This window comes from Hirundo rustica, chromosome 9, assembly GCF_015227805.2.
Source record: "Hirundo rustica isolate bHirRus1 chromosome 9, bHirRus1.pri.v3, whole genome shotgun sequence".
NCBI classification, from domain to species: Eukaryota; Metazoa; Chordata; class Aves; order Passeriformes; family Hirundinidae; genus Hirundo; species Hirundo rustica.
Genome location: NC_053458.1, coordinates 18,486,414 through 18,503,096, shown reverse-complemented (window position 1 = coordinate 18,503,096; position 16,683 = coordinate 18,486,414). Strand labels below are relative to the sequence as shown.

Genomic DNA, 16,683 nt, shown 5'->3' with positions numbered 1-16,683 from the left:
CGGTCTGATTCTCTCCTTTGGCAAAGGAAAAAAATATCCCCAGGTAATCCTGCTCTTTTCAGGCAGAAGAAAAAGGCTGTTTTAAGTTAGTGGGATCTTGATCTGTTCTTTGATGACAAATTCCATTTATTTTGGAACAATTAACATAACAGTTCAATGTGTATTGAATAAAGCATATGGAAAATTTTGGAGCTGTAATTTACAACTGAAAAATTATATTAAATAAATTTTGTACCAGCACCAATGTGACACAATACAGTAGACTGTTGTGGTAAATAAGAGAAGGTTATGATTGTGCACTACTGTAGCTCCCTGAGCAGAATGTTGAGTTCAAGTAGGAAATATTGAATAAAACTTCATATCCCTTCTGAGGCTGGATATCACAGCTGGTATTTTTAATAGAGGTGTCTCTCAATATTTTCACTAGAGTTTACTGTGGTGGGTGATGGTTGTGGTTTTTTGTTTTTGTTGGTTTTTTTTGTTGTTGTTGTTGTTGTTTTTTTTAAGCAGGTGATATAATGCAGTCTAACCCCGCATTTTGCTGTAAATGTGGACAGGAATGAATTGAGCTATAAATGAGGTGTCAGGTGCCCTGAGGCACTGATAGGTGTTGATGCCCTTGACCAGCCTCACCTGGGGCATCCCACGCCCTCCCAGGACTCGGGATTTAAGCTCAGCCCTTTGCACTCTCTGTTTCTCACCCGTGCTGTCGGGCTGCTGTCTCCAGCTCCTGGGGTGTGCACGCTGCTGCTGTGGCCTCTGGCCTGTGTCTGGGTCTCCAGGCTTGGTGGCAGAGCTGTCCTGTCAGTGTGGCAGTCTGTGGAGTGTGTCTGGTTCTGACCCTGCCCTGCCCTGCCGGCTCTCCCCTGAGCTTGGCCCCCAGGCCTGTGTCGTTGCTGTGAATGTGCCTGATGTTGGGACTTGTGGTTGAAGCTGCCCTGCTCTCCCCACCAGCTGTTTTGTGCCTGGTCCTGATCCTGCCTCCCTGTCCTGCTGGAAGAAGTTGTGGGTTAGTTGAGGTAAGTAAATACTTTAATGGAATTTACTTAACTTGGAGGAATCTCCCCTGCCCCATGTCTCTATAACCTATTTCATATTAGAAAGGCAAGATTTCTCAGGAGAATAAAAAAAGTAGCTAAATTGGATATCTTGGAGCAATTTTTCTGCAATTGCTTTTCAGATCTAGCGTTCCAGATTTTTCCTCAGAGACATGGGGACAGGGGCTGCAGCTCCTGCAGGGATGCAGCTGGTGGAAGCTGAGCTGACACAGCTGCAGCTGAGGTTTTGCTCTCCTTTGATCTATGCAGCCAACAGGTTTCTGTGGTAATCAGTGCTTGCTCACCTGCCTGGTCTTGTGCCTACCTATTCTGTGCAAACCCAAGCTATTGTTCAAGAATTTTGTAAATCAAACTGCAAGCCTCCTGGCATGTGTTTTGTGCAGGCAGTGGTAGAAGACTTGAGGTGGTGGTTCTTGGGAGCAGAGAAGAAGCTGGAGGATTTGCCTTAGCTTGGTTTTTTTGGGAGGGAGTGTTAGATAATGAGTTGATCCAAATTTCCTGGATTGCTTCAAGAGAAGAACTACGGTTATTTGCTGCGGGATGGATCAAGTTAAAATTCTCCAAAATACCTCCTCAATAAACATGCAGCTCTTAAGAAACCTGGGGCACTGTTTCATATATTTAGTGGAACAACTTGCGTGTGTAGGCCGTTTAAAGAAAAGGGATAAAGCATCTTATATTACATTTCTCCACCATTTAGAAAAAAATATGGGAAACTTCAATGGTTTTCCTATATTTTTGTCCAACTCCATACCAGGTTTATCTGGCCTCCAGGAGGACAGAGGATAGCTACCTACAAGTTTCAAACCTTACACTCAGTTAAGCTACTGCTTGGGCAGGTTTTCCAGTTTTCATTAAAAAATATGAAACAGTCTCTATTTATTTTGCTGGATTCTGATAGGGCAAGTTTGAAGGAGAAGCAAGAATCTGCTTCTGTGGGATAGGTGTAGGGTTTTCCTCCAGGATATCTACAAGTGTATTTGTATGTGTGTCTGTTTAAATGTAGTATTAGTGTGGAGGTAACAGAAGAATATGGGCTTCATCCCACAAAGTCATAGAGTGGAGCACCTGCCAGATCAGATCCTTTACATGTGGGGTGTGATTGGCATAATCTCTGAATATTTTTTGTTTCCAACTGCTTTACATAGATTAGCCTGGAAGATTAAAAAAAACCTGTGGGTCCCTCCAAGTACTTGGGATAATACGTTCTCGTTTTAAAAGTATGTTTGAATATATTGAGTAAGGGAAAGAAAGGCATGAAATCAGGACTTTAGAAGCAATGCAAAAAGTCACGATGTTTGTTTCATGATATATCTGAGATCTTACCACCTGGAGAGGCTTGAGAAGCCAACCTTCCAAATAAAAATAACAGAATAATAAAACAACAATAGTAAAAAGCAGTGGTGAGATACTTCAGAAATCTACATTTTACAGAAGTGTAATCATGATTTAAAAATACAAAAACGCTGTGACTCAAAAGAGGGAGAGCGTGGGTGTTTGCTGGGGATGAGTCAAAAGAGAAGAAATTTCAATTCCAGAAAGCAAATGCAAAAGATGAGGCACTGTAAGTAGAGCCTGCAAAAAGGCAGACCAAATTTATGCGTTTGTTCTTCATCCAGGGTTCACCTCCATGCTATGCAGAAGTCATTGATTAACTGACATTAGATTGAAATGGGGCAATTAGACAGAGTAAAATGTCTACAGCATAAATTATACAAGAAAAGTGTCTGAAGAGAGCCTCCCCTTTGTCTTTAAGACTTGCCAGCTGTTCCTTTTCTGCCTTGTGAATTTTACCTTTCCAGATAAGCATATTCCTTTCTCTAAATCAATCTGACGGAACAGTGCTAACTGTATATCACAGGGTACAGCTGTATGTCCAGATACATTTTTAATAGGTCAGCCAGTCCAGTGGCAAGATAGCACTGATTCATGTTAGCAGATGAGGAGGAAAATGATGCTGTGGAAGCACCTACAGCAGATGCCACTGCACACTTCCTTCGCCCCGATTACTTGAAACAGTTTGTCACATGCTTAAACTGAAACATGTGCTCTGGTCCCTTTGTAGTCAGTGAATCAGGTGCTCAGTCTTCTACAGTATTGAAAATTAATTACGGGAGTTAGAAATCCTGCTGTTTTCCAGTATAAGTAATGGAAGTAAATCACTGATTCATTGAAAAGCGAAAGCTGAGGCAGTTCTTTGGCTATGCTGGCTCAGTGTTCTTGTAACAATGCAAAATGTGTTTAAACGCTTTTTTGCAACAGGAACAATGAAAACTGGGTGGGTCCTTTTAGAAACAGATTGCTTTAAGACTCCTCTTGTGGTCGTGGCTAACTCAGTGTGATCCAAAAACACCTTAGTGTGAATTCATCTTGTTTGTAAAAGAAACTTGCTCTTTGCCATGGTACTGGAGTTGTGTGAGTCTCCATGGCACCAGCATGCTTTTGCTCTTCCCCTCATCCCACTGCCTGAAGAGCTGTGGGCTGTTAATGGGGCTACCTAAACAAACCCTTCTCCAGAAGCACAGAGTAGTTCGAGATGTATCCAAGCTGCCATTTTCAGCTGCAGTTTCACAGCCTGTTTTTACCAAGTCTACACCTGACTGAGTACGAATGGTCACAGCTAGGGCAGCAGAGCCACACTTGTATCTTTTTCGTATCAACACTGAACAGGGTTTAAGAGTGAGAGATTTGCACAGGCCCATCTTGATGGGGACATTTGATTTGTCCTCAGGGTTGTATTTTGCTTCCTTTAAGGCTGCTCTGGTAGGAGTGGGAAGGGCAGCCTGCCGTGATACACTGGGGGCTGAGCTGGGCGTCTTTACAGCACTGAACGCCACTGGAGGACTGCAACAGCTTTGGCTTTTGTCCATTGTAAGGAAAGCAAGTCTTGGCATCCACCTGTTTGAACAACACAAGGAAAGGTCACCTGGCTGTGCTGTACAATGATGTGCACTGGACTATTGTAAATAAACTGGGCATTAAGCATTTCCTGATCTTCCCTTTACTTAGGATAAAAATATTAATGTATGAGCTTTTCCATGGTAGAATAACGTGCAATTTGTAGTGTGGCCACATGAGATGAAGGCTTGATCTGTAAAGCCCAGTTTTACTGTTTAAAAGATGGGGAAGGGGGAAATGGATGTTTAAAATCGCTGTTGGCCTGTGTGAAGGGCTTCAGCAAGTAGTCAGTTTTGTGCTGTATGTGAGATTTGACAGTGAATTGGCCTGAACTGGTGGTACCTGCTGGATGGCCTCTTCAGTTTTGCATTTAACTTTCAACAGATTGTCCATGTAATTGAAGTGGTATTTTCATCCATTCCTTTTCAGACTTTGTAAAGAAAGGCAAACTTGCTGTTTCTGTGTGGTTCTAGCATGGCATGGGTTCAGAGCCACACAAACCTGATGGTACCTCCCCACTTACAACACCTGATTCCAGTTTTGTCAGGACTGCCTCAAGCATAGGAATTCCACTAAAATCACATTTATCCTATTTGTTCAAGTTTAATATGCCCAGCCAAGCAAAAAGAAAACCAGGTGAACATTTGGCTAAGTGGAATTTACATTATTTTCATGCTGGACTTTATCTGACATGTCAGACACACACTTAGTATTTTATAAATGTGTCTCCCATTATAAAATTTACGATAAGATTTACGATTTTGAAAATATTTTACCCAAACTGAGAGCATTTAGCTTTTCATAATTGGGTTGAAGGGTTGTACATATCTCACGCAGTCCAATCTGAAGAAAAAGTGAAGTGTTTCCATTTTTCATGTATAGACCATGAAAAGGTGAAGGTTGACTCTGTTGATAATATATATAACATGAGAGAAATGTAAACCAAGCCAGTATTATATGTTCTTGTTCAATAATTTCTTGGTGGTAAGGAATGTTTATACAGCACTGATGTTAAAATACTGAGTATCACAAAGCATGATAATTTTGTACAGTGAACTTTTATAACTCATTTGAAATGAACCTGTCAGTCATCATTAATGATCTGTGAAACCCTATCCCAAGCTGGTGCCAAGTCTTTCCCACAGAAGCATTGTGATAAGCTCTGCTGTGTTCACAGTAAATCAGAGAGTTTCACAATGAGTTACACGATAAGCTTTGCAGAATTGCGCAGTAAATCATTGTGTTGAACAATTACACAATAAGCCTCCTTAGTTTTTTTTTCTTTATGGGAGTGTCTGTCAGTAATGGATAAAAGTCAATATTCGTATTTTTATGCCACTTCTGCTACCTATCTCAAATACAATTTATGGCACTTCTTAAGGCTGATGGTGAGACCACTCTGTTAGCCTTGTATGCCTGCACATATGCGATATAGTTAATAAAGTACTGAGGGACAGTGCACAAGGAGCCTGGAGAAGGCTGACTTGGTGATGGGAAAGGTAGCCTTGCCTTTTAGTGGAGCTGTGCCAGCTTACACTACCTGAGCTGGCTTTTGTCTCAGCTCTCCAGGAGGATATGTACTAGGATTTCCAATTTATGCAGGGATTCACATTTACTTTTCTTTACCTTGGTTTTCATTGTCCCATTCAATTTTTTTCCAGTCAGCATTGCTATAAGCAGCATCTTTCCTCCTAAACTCTGTTTTATTGATTTTTGTGGTTCTCTGCCTTACCAGCTCCTCTTATGTGATTTAACCTCTGCACCTATTTGATAGGTCCTATCTTAATTTATTTTTTACCCCCAAATTTCAGTGCTTCAGCTGTCTCCAAGACATTTCCCATTGATGTACTCTTGTCCTTCAACATGGCAGGTGAACTTAGCTTCTTGCCTTTTCTCCCTGGCTAGAGCTTTGTGCCCCTCCCTGCCTATCTCCAAGGCTCAGACTTGTCTTGTTTGCTTTGGTTCCATCTCCTCCTCCTTCCCCATGTCGAGAGACTTGCAGGGCCTATTGCCAAGTGCTCCAAACATGCAGCTTGCATTCTTCTTCCTTGGCAGAGCCTCCTAAACTCCCACTACTCCACCCTTTGTATGCCACTTCAAAAATGCGCACCTTCTAATCTTCCAGTCTTGACAAGATGAAACAGTAATAAAAAAATTTCCTGGTGCCATTTCAGCATGGTTCCTTCGGGTGTACAAGTTGTCGGTGTTAGGCTGTAGGAGAGGTCTGCCTTTCAAAGAGCAAGGAGTCGTGTTTGCATGAATGCTGCCTCCATAAAGCATCATGTACTGGAAGGGCTATCATGTACATGAGAGCTGCAGGAGCCAGGGCCCATCTGCAGCACAGCAGAAAAACTCCAGTGACATCAGGGGCTGTAGCTCAGGTTTGTCCTGGCTGAAGGGCTGGCCTTGAGTGGGGACTGTGGAGTGCAAGCCAGGAGATAGTTACTGAGGCCCTTCTACCACTTTTGGAAACTCACTGCAGACAGAAAACAAAACAAAACCCCAGGAGAGTATCTCACTGAAAAATAAGAAATCTTGAAACAATGCTTTGTGTTTTTAGAATGATGCTTTACATTTGTTTTATTGATGAATATATTGTTAGAAAATAAAATATTTTTATTTGTGAGCTTAGAGCTGCTGTTGTCTTCTAAAATCCTTGCATAAATCATTAACCTTTAGGTATACGTGAGAATTGCTAGTGGTAATCTGTCCTATATGGTGGCTCAGGTCTCTGCCAGCCAAGGTTTGTTGCTAAACTACGAGTAAAGTTCGTGATTTCTTTTGTCTGTTTGTCTTTTTTGTTTTCTATAGATGCTCAGTTGAGGTGGTTGTGAAGTTAGGAAGCGGGAAGGAGAGGTGGGAAATATGGAACCCTTTCTGGTCTGCATGCAAGGCAGATCATGTGCAGTATACATTGCTAGTTTCAAAGCCCTTGAGAGGGTGTCATAGGGCTCTGACGTACTGAGATGTGTGATATCAACACTTGCTGCCCTTACTTGAAATGTCATAAAATGGGATGTGTATACTTGGTGCAGAAGAAGGCTGTGTAGCCTCGAAGAAGTATGTGTAGGTAGTGTATTACAGCTTTTTCTGTGTGGTGTGCATCTGTTGTGGCCAAGCTGCAAATTAAATCCTGTCTTGCAGCTAGTGAAAATACTGACATGTACTGTTGTATGAGCAGCCTCCAAACATGGCACAGAACACGGTTGTTCCCCTGGTGTAGGGGAGCTGCCTTTGCTGGGACACAGGAAGCCTGCAGTGTAGGTTTGTGACTGTAAAACACAAGGGAGGGAACACAGAAGGCTCTGGGAAAGCTGGAGTGGGATGAGGCTGTCAGGACAACAATCAGACCGATATGTGACCTTCATATGTACAAGTGTAATGCATGTATTGACACCAGCTTATTAAAGCAGATACTTAGGAGTCGAGATGAATTTACAAAAGGGTTTCAGACTTGGGAGCTGGGCCTTTGAAGCTGTTGTTCCTCTCTTTTATAAAAATCGGGAGACATGCTGAAATTGCAAACTGCCTTGTCATCCCTGGAATCAGATCTTCAAATGAAGAGGAAATCTTTTCTTTTTCCTAGAAAAGATGCACTCTCTGGGTCTTTTCAGATACCATTTCTATTTGTGACAGGAACTTTTTCAAGGAAATGAGCAGAAGGTAGAACAGCATGCTGCTTCTGATTGTACATTTCTTAATATGCTTTAGAAATATACACACTGGCAACATTTTTACAAGAAAATGCCTCATCTTTCATTACAGAATGACTTGTAAAAAAAGCCTTGACTTTTGTATGGCTGTGTATTTCATTAGGTATGTTTCATACTTCTCTAACAACTCCTAAATGGCAAATAGTCCTGAGTAGTACTGGGAAAGCAATTTGCTTTAAATGGTTCATTTAGGTGAATTTAGCAATTTTATTTTGTATATAAACTGAAAAGCATTTCTTAGCTCAGCTTTTCCACTTTCCAGAATACAGGTGTTTAGTTATGGGCAGAGATCATGCAAAATCTCTGTAAAACAGCTTAAAAAAACCCAAAATACTTGCTTTCCAAATGTTATTTTTAATTACTCCAGATCCAATACTTGGACATTACCATGAGCAAGTACAGTTAGATTGTTTGACACTGATGGGGAACACATCTGATTTCATCAGATTTCCTATAAGCTATAGGAACTGTGTGTGCCAAAAAGCAACTCAGTGAACACTAACTCCAAGATAGCACCAGAAGTCAGGTTCTGAGTGTTTTATATAAATGTTTTTCCCAGAAGTCATCTTGTAACTTTGATCCTCCTAACATGCTACTTCTAGCACAAATGCCTTTGAAGCCAAACAAAAGCACAGAGTAAACAGAAAAGCCAAGCCCCAAAATATTCACATCAGCAGGCTTTGCAGTGAAATCACAGCATATTCTCAAGCAGTGATTTCTTACTTCCTCTTTATTACCCTTATTTACCCTTCCTTTATCCTGATGCTTGAATTAAGCCAGTATATGAGAGCTTTTCTTCTCTGAATGTCCTTTAATTTGACAGCCTCACGGCCTCAGTGCCCTTCTTTGCCAAATATTGCCTTTTTGTAGACACAAGTTAATTCCTATCATATTGTGAGACAGGCTTGTGCACAGTGAAAGCCCAGCTTGCAAACTGCCTCGTTTCTTTCCAGTCCCTGAGGAATTCTGAATGTCAGTAAGAGCAGATAAAACTATCAGCATGTACCTTCTGCTTTCTACTGAAATTTTTCTCAGCCATATCCTAAAACATGGGGTGTTTGTTTTCTTTCTTTTTATTTTGCCCACTACTTGCCCCATCCACGCTTTCTTTCCATCTCCCCCATTTCCCACCTCCCTGTAGGAATGCAATGGCAATATATCTTCAGTCAGCCTCCTCGCTGCAGCTTGTTTGCATGGCTGGAAGGAAGTGCACTGTCACTCACGAGCCTTTACACCTGCCAAATCTAGCAAGCCAAGTTTGACCCCCATTCCGACGGATTATTTAGAACTTCACACTCCTAGGAGAGTTGTAGTGTCCCAAAGGACCAGCTGAGCTGCTCCTACAAATATTTTGAGTTACAAAACATTTAATGTGCTTTATGTAATATAGATATCATTGAATAGATCCTGTTTCAGATCTAAAATGCATTTTTTTTTCATTGAATATTTTAGTTCAAGTTTCAATTGCAGAAATATAATAATGGTATTTTTATTGATAGCTGAGACTTCAAAAGTTTATTTGGATCAGTGGAGGTGATGCAGAAACAGCAGTTTTTACCAAAGGTCCTTCTGCCTGGCCTGACCTGTGGTCCTGTACTTTCTTTTTGGAGTATGTGTCTTCCTTGTTTGTGATGTATGTCTTGTCCTCCTAATCCCTGATGGCAGTGACTTAACTCCTGAGTGATGGAGACTGGGTCCTAAAACTCATTGTTTTGGTGACATAACTCAAAATTATGACAAATAGGGAAAGGAGATGGGTAATTGCTCCAAAGACATTATGTGATTAGTGACGGGTGAACATGATGTTTGTGGTCTGATAAGAAAAGCACTCAGAAAACTAAACACACATTTTCCAAAGCTTGTCTGGTGGGGAAGGGGGTGATGAAAGGCTGGTGGTGCACCCTTGAGACTTTTCCCATGCCCATCTGTATGTGTAGCAGAGGGGGGCAATGCTGCCTGTGGCACTCTGCTGATGTGGGGCAGGTATCTCCAAAGGGAGGGCTGGTACTCATTGAATTGTTGGAGCTTTTTCTTTTACTTCTGTGGACAGACTGATATCTTATGAGGAATTTTCAGATTCAGATCTAGACAACCTAGAGAGCCTTTCAAAAGATACACAAACCCTCTGAGCCAGTGTGTTGTATTTATCTCTTAAGGAACCTTGTCATTAGGCTCAAATTAAAAATGAGCTGTCAGTTTCTATTAATAATTAATGCTGAAATGTTAGCACTTTGAAAGACTGTTTCAAGTGTAACACATTCCATTTAATGCTGAACAGTTTTATATTTACAGTAATTCCACCTTTCATCCCTTAATGTCAACCTCTAAATCTTTAATGATTTAATCACACTTCTTATTTTGATATCCCAAGTGAGCTGTTCTAACCTGTGTCCGCTCCCTTTCGATAAGGTGCACATTTTATACTGGAAGGTTAGTCAGCAGCACTTGTTAATTATTAAGGAAAACAAAATGCTATTGCTGGAAGATTGTTTGTTCCCAGCTGTATGTGTTACCTTTAATCTGTACTGACAAGAAGCAAGAGGAATCATAAAATAATCAGAGGAGCCAGGAGAGAGGATTGTTTGTGAAGTACATTACCCAGCAGAAATGTAGACAAGCCTTGATTTGATTTCATAAATGAACCTAATTACTGGGTAATGTATTGTTCTATGGAAATAACATATCTGTAAAATATGTAGTTAAAAGAAGGCTCTGTGAATTTGAAAGCAGATGACTTTTGCTTTTGAGCTGTGGTTCCTATAGCATATTCCTGGACAGCACTAACTCAGTGACAGCTTTGGTCTTGTGCAGAGGCAACACAAACATTGCCCATCCTGCATCATGTGTCTGCAAGCCAAGTTCTTTATTTGCAGCCTTCCAATTGTGAGTAGGGGAAAATTCTGCAGAGAAATGGGCCACCTAAATGTGTTGTGAAGTTTTCTTTTTAGAGTTCTTCTTTGTTTCCTGTAAGTATCTAAGGTATAATAAAATAAATACTTGGAATTTTCTTAACTGCAAGGCAAATAATGAATATTCTAGAGAACTAGAAAAGGTACTTAAATTACTTCCAAAGAAAGGAGACATTTTTGAACTTGTTGTTACAAAATCTGTTTCTCCAATTTGTTTCCCTTGCTGTTTCACTCCTTGAAGTGAGATGTAGGTGTACAGTTAAAGGTATTTGTGATCAAGTTTACATAATATTAATGGGTTAATGACCAATATTTAACTAATAACCTACTGCTTAATTATTGGGATCAGTAGAATGAGACTCCACCTTGCATCTGGCTGATTCACGTGCCACGTATAACATATCTTGCTACCAATCTGTGTTAGCAATTTGTTATTCACACACATGTTATCTGGGATAGGTACTTAAGACTTTTATCCATCTCTTTTTCTGCAAGTGCTGTTGCATGGAGAAGGCAGAAAGATATTTCACTGTAACAGAAACCTCAGCCTGGCCCTTCCTTTGCAGAGGCTGAAAAGGAGGTCTGGTGCTGGGGAGGGACCTGCTCTGGCCTTTGGGAGCCCCTGTGGAGGGGCCCCATAAGGCTGTCGTTGTATGGACCGTGTTTCAATCATGTGTATCTATCACTGAGAAGACACCCAGCCTCTCAATTTGAATGCTAACCATTTTTCTTTAATAATGTGCTATTCCTCTGCATAGTGCACTCCTTTTCCTTCACCTTGTTTGTAGGCACGTTTCTCACAGGCGTACTTGGAAATCTCTCCATTGGCTTTGCATTGGCAGCTGAGAGTTCAAACATGCACAACTCACAAGTGCTACCTCCCTGCATGACAATTCGTTTGAAATCAGGGGACTGTTAGACTGAGACTCCAGAAAATCTCTGTCCTGTTTGGCCTGCCGTTCCCCCGCGGGCAAACAGAGTCCTGGGTCTGTCAGGTAATATTTTGCACCCATTTCACCTAGGTGCTAGTGAAAGCAGGATGTGAAAAGTGAAGTTTTGATACTGTATTATGATCAATTCTAGAAGTATTTCCACCACAGATGCACGTATTTCACTGAGATCAAACCGGAGAAAAAGAAGGTAGGATTTTCTCAGCTTGTGAACTTATGCTTGTATTATTAGCTCTCAGCAATATTATCTACTTCTTTTATCAGGCTCTCATTGTCTGGGCTTTTTTATAATTATATGAAGAGTGGATGAAGTCCTATTAAGTTGTCTGTGACTAGAAAAAGAATTACTGCACTGCTACTTTCAATCCTCACTGGCATGTAAAAAAGGCATTCAGAGTTTACTGAACCTCTGCCTCACACATCAAAAAAGAAATAGAAAAATTCCTGCTGATACATTATCATGCAAGCATCCACTTCTGTCTTTTCTTGCTGTGGAGATGTGCACAACATACAGGCAAGACTTAATATTTATAAGATGCCCAACAGGACTAAAAAAAATGGGCACGTGTAGAATATGTATGTTATTCATTACAACCATGATTAGTGTTTCTATATAATAGATGTGTTGCTGAAGCACAGTGGATTCTTCTAAGTTTACAAGTTTGTTATGAATTGATTTATTCATGAAATGCTTTGTTTCTATGACAACTTTATTGGTTTGCCTGTGGTCTAAATACATATAGGCATGGCAGGAATCCTACACTACAAAACAAATTACATGCTCCCACCTGAATGGCTTGATGCCTTTAGGGAATGTACAGAAATAGTCCACAATGAGGGCTGAAATCGCCATGGACTGTGCCAGTATGAGAGGGCTTACTTAATAAAGGAAAATGCTTAAAGGTCTTCCACAGCTTCCAACTCTGCAATAAAAGCAAAAGGTGGAAACGAAGAAAGGAATCTGGTAGGAAAACATAAAAGCCACCCAAAACCCAATTGCAGAGATGCTAGTGTATTCAAGGAGAAGCCACAGATCAAAGACCAGCACTATCCCACAAATAGAGCTTGCAAGAAGCTATTAATATTCATAACAGATCTAGACCTACAAAAGAAACTGGAGAGCTATTGTTTAGTAAAAAATTAGTGTGAAAGTATAGGACATTAGTTGATAAAAGGATAGGAAGGCTTGCTAGGGCAACATAAAATGGCATCAGAGGAAAAAAGTCAATAAGTGGATCAAATAACAGAAACGAAAATACAAGAGCAAATTAAGACAGGGACTTGGAAGAGAGGTCAGAGACCTAAACACAGTAACAGTTTTCAAAGCATGCAAGACAAAAGTTACACAGCAGTGATTCTATGAGTCACCCCATGACACAGGGGTCTCTCTAAGACAGTGTTGTAAACTGAGGTAAAATGATGATGCTTTGGCTGCTCCTGTCCTGTGATGCAAAACCTTTTGGGAAACAATAAGCAAGAGCAATGAAAACTGAAAGAAGCTCTCCCATTCCATCACCCATTATCTATCTGCTTTTTGCAGCAGCTGAGAGTGCACTTCCATGCAAAGCAAGTTTTCCAGCAAAGGTTTTTAATCTAAACAAAGCTGCATAGTATTCGGAATCATTTTTAGAAAATTGGTATGAGAATTTCAAAGGGAAGAAGGGGTGCTGATAATCCTCTGCCTAGCCTGAAAGCCAGTGTGAAAATGCCTTAAATTAGAGCAAACCGGTGCAAATGCAAATTCTTTACTGGTAAACCACGGACTGCGCCTCTAGCTCTTCTGCCTCTCTCAGGAACCTGTGCTGTGGTTTAGGTGTTTCCATGCTCACTTGGCTCAGACCAAGTTTTTGCCTTGTAATTTGGCTATTGGGCTGTCATTCATTGAAGTATTTCACTGATTTTGTCTCTTATCATAGAACATTCAGAGGGCAGGCAGATTTTTGCAGCACTATGGATTTAAGGATGCACTGCCTCCCTTGCACTGCAGTGAAGCTAGACTGTAAAGCCAGTGGGGTCTGGTACCTAAGATTTGGCTTAATGAGTGCCTTAATCAAATACTGTTAACCATTTGTGAACCAGGTCATCTGCTTTGAAAGGTGGCCAGGCTGATGCAGGCTGGTACGGCATGAGAGGCAGAGTTCTGAAGCCAGAAAGCAGAAAAAAGGAAATACAGGTAGTGAGATGGGAGGCTGCACGTGGCTTTGTGCTGGGCAGGCACACGGCATTCATAGCTCACCCACTCGGTAAGTGCCTGAGACATTTGACTAATTTGACATGGAAGCACTAATAAAATAAAAAGCTTCTCCAATTAGTGCATCCTCTCTATTATTTCTGACTTGTGTTCTGACCCAGTCCCTTCCATATTCCTAATTGCCTGTGCTGCACTAAGTGATATCGCCTTCCACACACTTTTATGGGCTGTGGAGAGATTTGTGAGTAGCAGCCTCCATGACTGACTTGAAAGGACACTGTTGTTTCAGCTGGTCAAACTGAGTGTTTAAAAGCTATGGAATATCTGCTGAGATACACTTTAGAGGGAGGGAGTGATCACCTCCTAGGACAGTGGGCTTAATTATCACCTGGTCATCTTTGTGTGTCCATCATGCTTGCTTCAAAGCCCTTTATAGTAGCAATGGATCTTGTTTGGGTTTTTTGTTTCGGTTTTTTATTTTCAGGCTGGGTATAAGCCTTGGGAGAGAAAGGAGTGTTGACATCAGCCAAATAGCTCCTTATTCCACCATGCCTTTGGGACTGAAAAAATGCTGAAATAAAACTACTGGGTGTGCTGAAATAAAATGCAGCGGGGGGTGTTTCTTTAGTTCTCCATTTCTAGATACTAAGTCTACTGACTCTGGAAGGAGTAGTTGCCCTTTCAGGATTGAATCTGCATATGAAATGTGTAGTGAAGATCTCTTTTGCTTCTCAAGGAAAAGAATAACTGAAACCTTTTTCCATTAGTATTCCGTTCTTACTGTTTTAACCCCTATATGGTACAAGAAATGCATTTTCAATTTAGCTTTTATTTTAAGGAAGTAAATAGGCTGAACAGTGGAACTGCCTTATCCCTCGATAAGGCACGGAGACAAAAGTAGTTCTAAATCTCCCTTAATGGACTGGTGGAGGCTCTGCTTAGCACTCCTGAAATATCTGCTGGCTTTTCAGCACTGTTCCCGAGAGACCTAGCTAAAAAGGGCTTCTGGTGGAACACGCAGGGCAAGGATGCTCCAGAGGTTTGATGGCCAGAACAGCCCCAGAACCCAAGGTACCTGGTCAGAAGCCAGTGCTGACCAGGCACTACAGAGATGAGCAGCCTGGATGTGCCTACCACTTGGCTGTTCTCTTAAAGTTCTTTGTGTATCTTCATTTTGAGAAGTTGGGAGATGTTTGGAACAAGAATCACAGGGAGTGCTGCATCTCCAGCATCCAAGTAAGGTTGTGGTACACGCATGGTACCATCGAATAATCCTGCTTGTAACAGATTAGAACAGCTCCTGCTATGTAGGGCATGTGTTTCAGTAAAGAGTGGCTTTTGACAAACCTGCTTGGCAGTGAATTTAAAAACTATTTTTAAAGTCTCATAAATGTTTTTATGTGCCCTTCTAAATGTTGTCTGAGCTATGTAGGAAAATGTCATAGTTTATCCCATAACTAACCACAATATTTAATTTAATGATGGCTGTAAAACAAGTGCAACAAAGGGAAAACTGTTCTGAACTTTCTTGACACTGTATTCAGCAAATACTTGCTCTTTACTTGACGTGCCATCATTTACTCCCTCAGCCCTCAGAGAACAGCATGATAGCTGAACTATCGATACAGTAGAAGAAATCATAGACAAAGAAAGTAAACTGTGATATTTTGAAATTAATGATGTAGTTCACTTGATGCACTGCATGCCTAACAATGAAAAATCTAGAGGGAAGAGCTTGCTAAATGAAATTTTGAAAATCTCTGTGTTTCAGTCATAGGCTGTGCGATGTCACTTGTTTATGTATAGGGATATGCTATGTAAGATCTGATGTGGTGAGTTTATGCAGACGGTCCTTTGCACACACATGTCAAATGCAAAACTTAATAGAAATGCCTCTTCACTGCCTCTCTGGGTTTGGGTTTGCATATGTTTCTGTGTGCATATACACGCATACAGAGGGGCTAGGAGCAGGTACCCTTTTTCATTAAGTAAGTGACATTTTCATGCTGGTACAGCATCTATCTATCTATCTTCTTTCTGGCAAAGCTGTGTGCCTTTCAGTCAGCATCTGACTAAAGATCAATGAGAGAAAGCTTTTTGAAGGTGCTTTCAGGTCCTGCGGCAAGGGAGATGATCAGAAAGCTGCCATAAGCTTTGGACCCACTTGACAAATGAGGAACTATTTTGGTGCTCTGTAAACTGCTGTCACATCAGTTAGAAACACTAATTAGAACTACTTTGCTGTTGAAAGTGTCCAGTGCATTAAATACCACTTCTGCTTATTGCAATTAGCTTATCCATTGACTTACACTTTATACCACAAGACTATCAAAGATGGAAATGCATAAGGGATTGTTTAATAATTTATGAGGGAAATTAGAACTGAATGGCAAATAGCTTTTGCCTGCTACCCTTTGACCTTTCATTCCTTGCAGAGCATGAAACTCACATGTGAAATGTGCTCATCCTTGGTTTTGTCTGTCTAGAGAAGAGTCAACAAGCCAGGATGCCCAAGTAAGGAAACATCAGATTATGTCTTCTCCTCAGTGATGTGGAGATTAAATGATGTGAGTAGCTTCTGAAAATCAACAGGACATTGTGGTGCTACACAGTCAGTAAAGAGAGAATTTTATACACTTCCTGTACTGTTCTTCAAACTGGTTCTTGTTACTGATAAAGCAGGGAGATTTTGTTCACTAATTTCTACCATGTGGCATTGGTGATAATTTTAATGCCATTTTGTCTTTTACATGGCAAATTTGCAAATGAAGCAATCTAGTAAAGAAGTGAAGTTGTAAGGACTGAGACAACTTCATATTTTTGTTTTAAGGTTAAATTTTGAGTCCATAATATTTAAACATGCCTTAGGAATAAGAACAATGAAGCAAAATTTTCTCATATTGTAAAATCCAGAAGTAGGAATGCCATGACTCTACATTGTACACAAAAGTTTTTAGCAGAGAG

General features: G+C 40.8%; 1 long non-coding RNA gene across 1 annotated transcript; it reads left to right on the top strand.

Moving 5' to 3' along the window:
• The first annotated feature begins 711 nt into the window (after positions 1–711).
• Positions 712–16,287, top strand: LOC120756736 (uncharacterized). The gene is made up of 2 exons (XR_005702233.2): positions 712–1,019; positions 16,206–16,287. It is a non-coding gene; the product is annotated as an uncharacterized LOC120756736 (long non-coding RNA).
• The last annotated feature ends 396 nt before the right edge of the window (positions 16,288–16,683 follow it).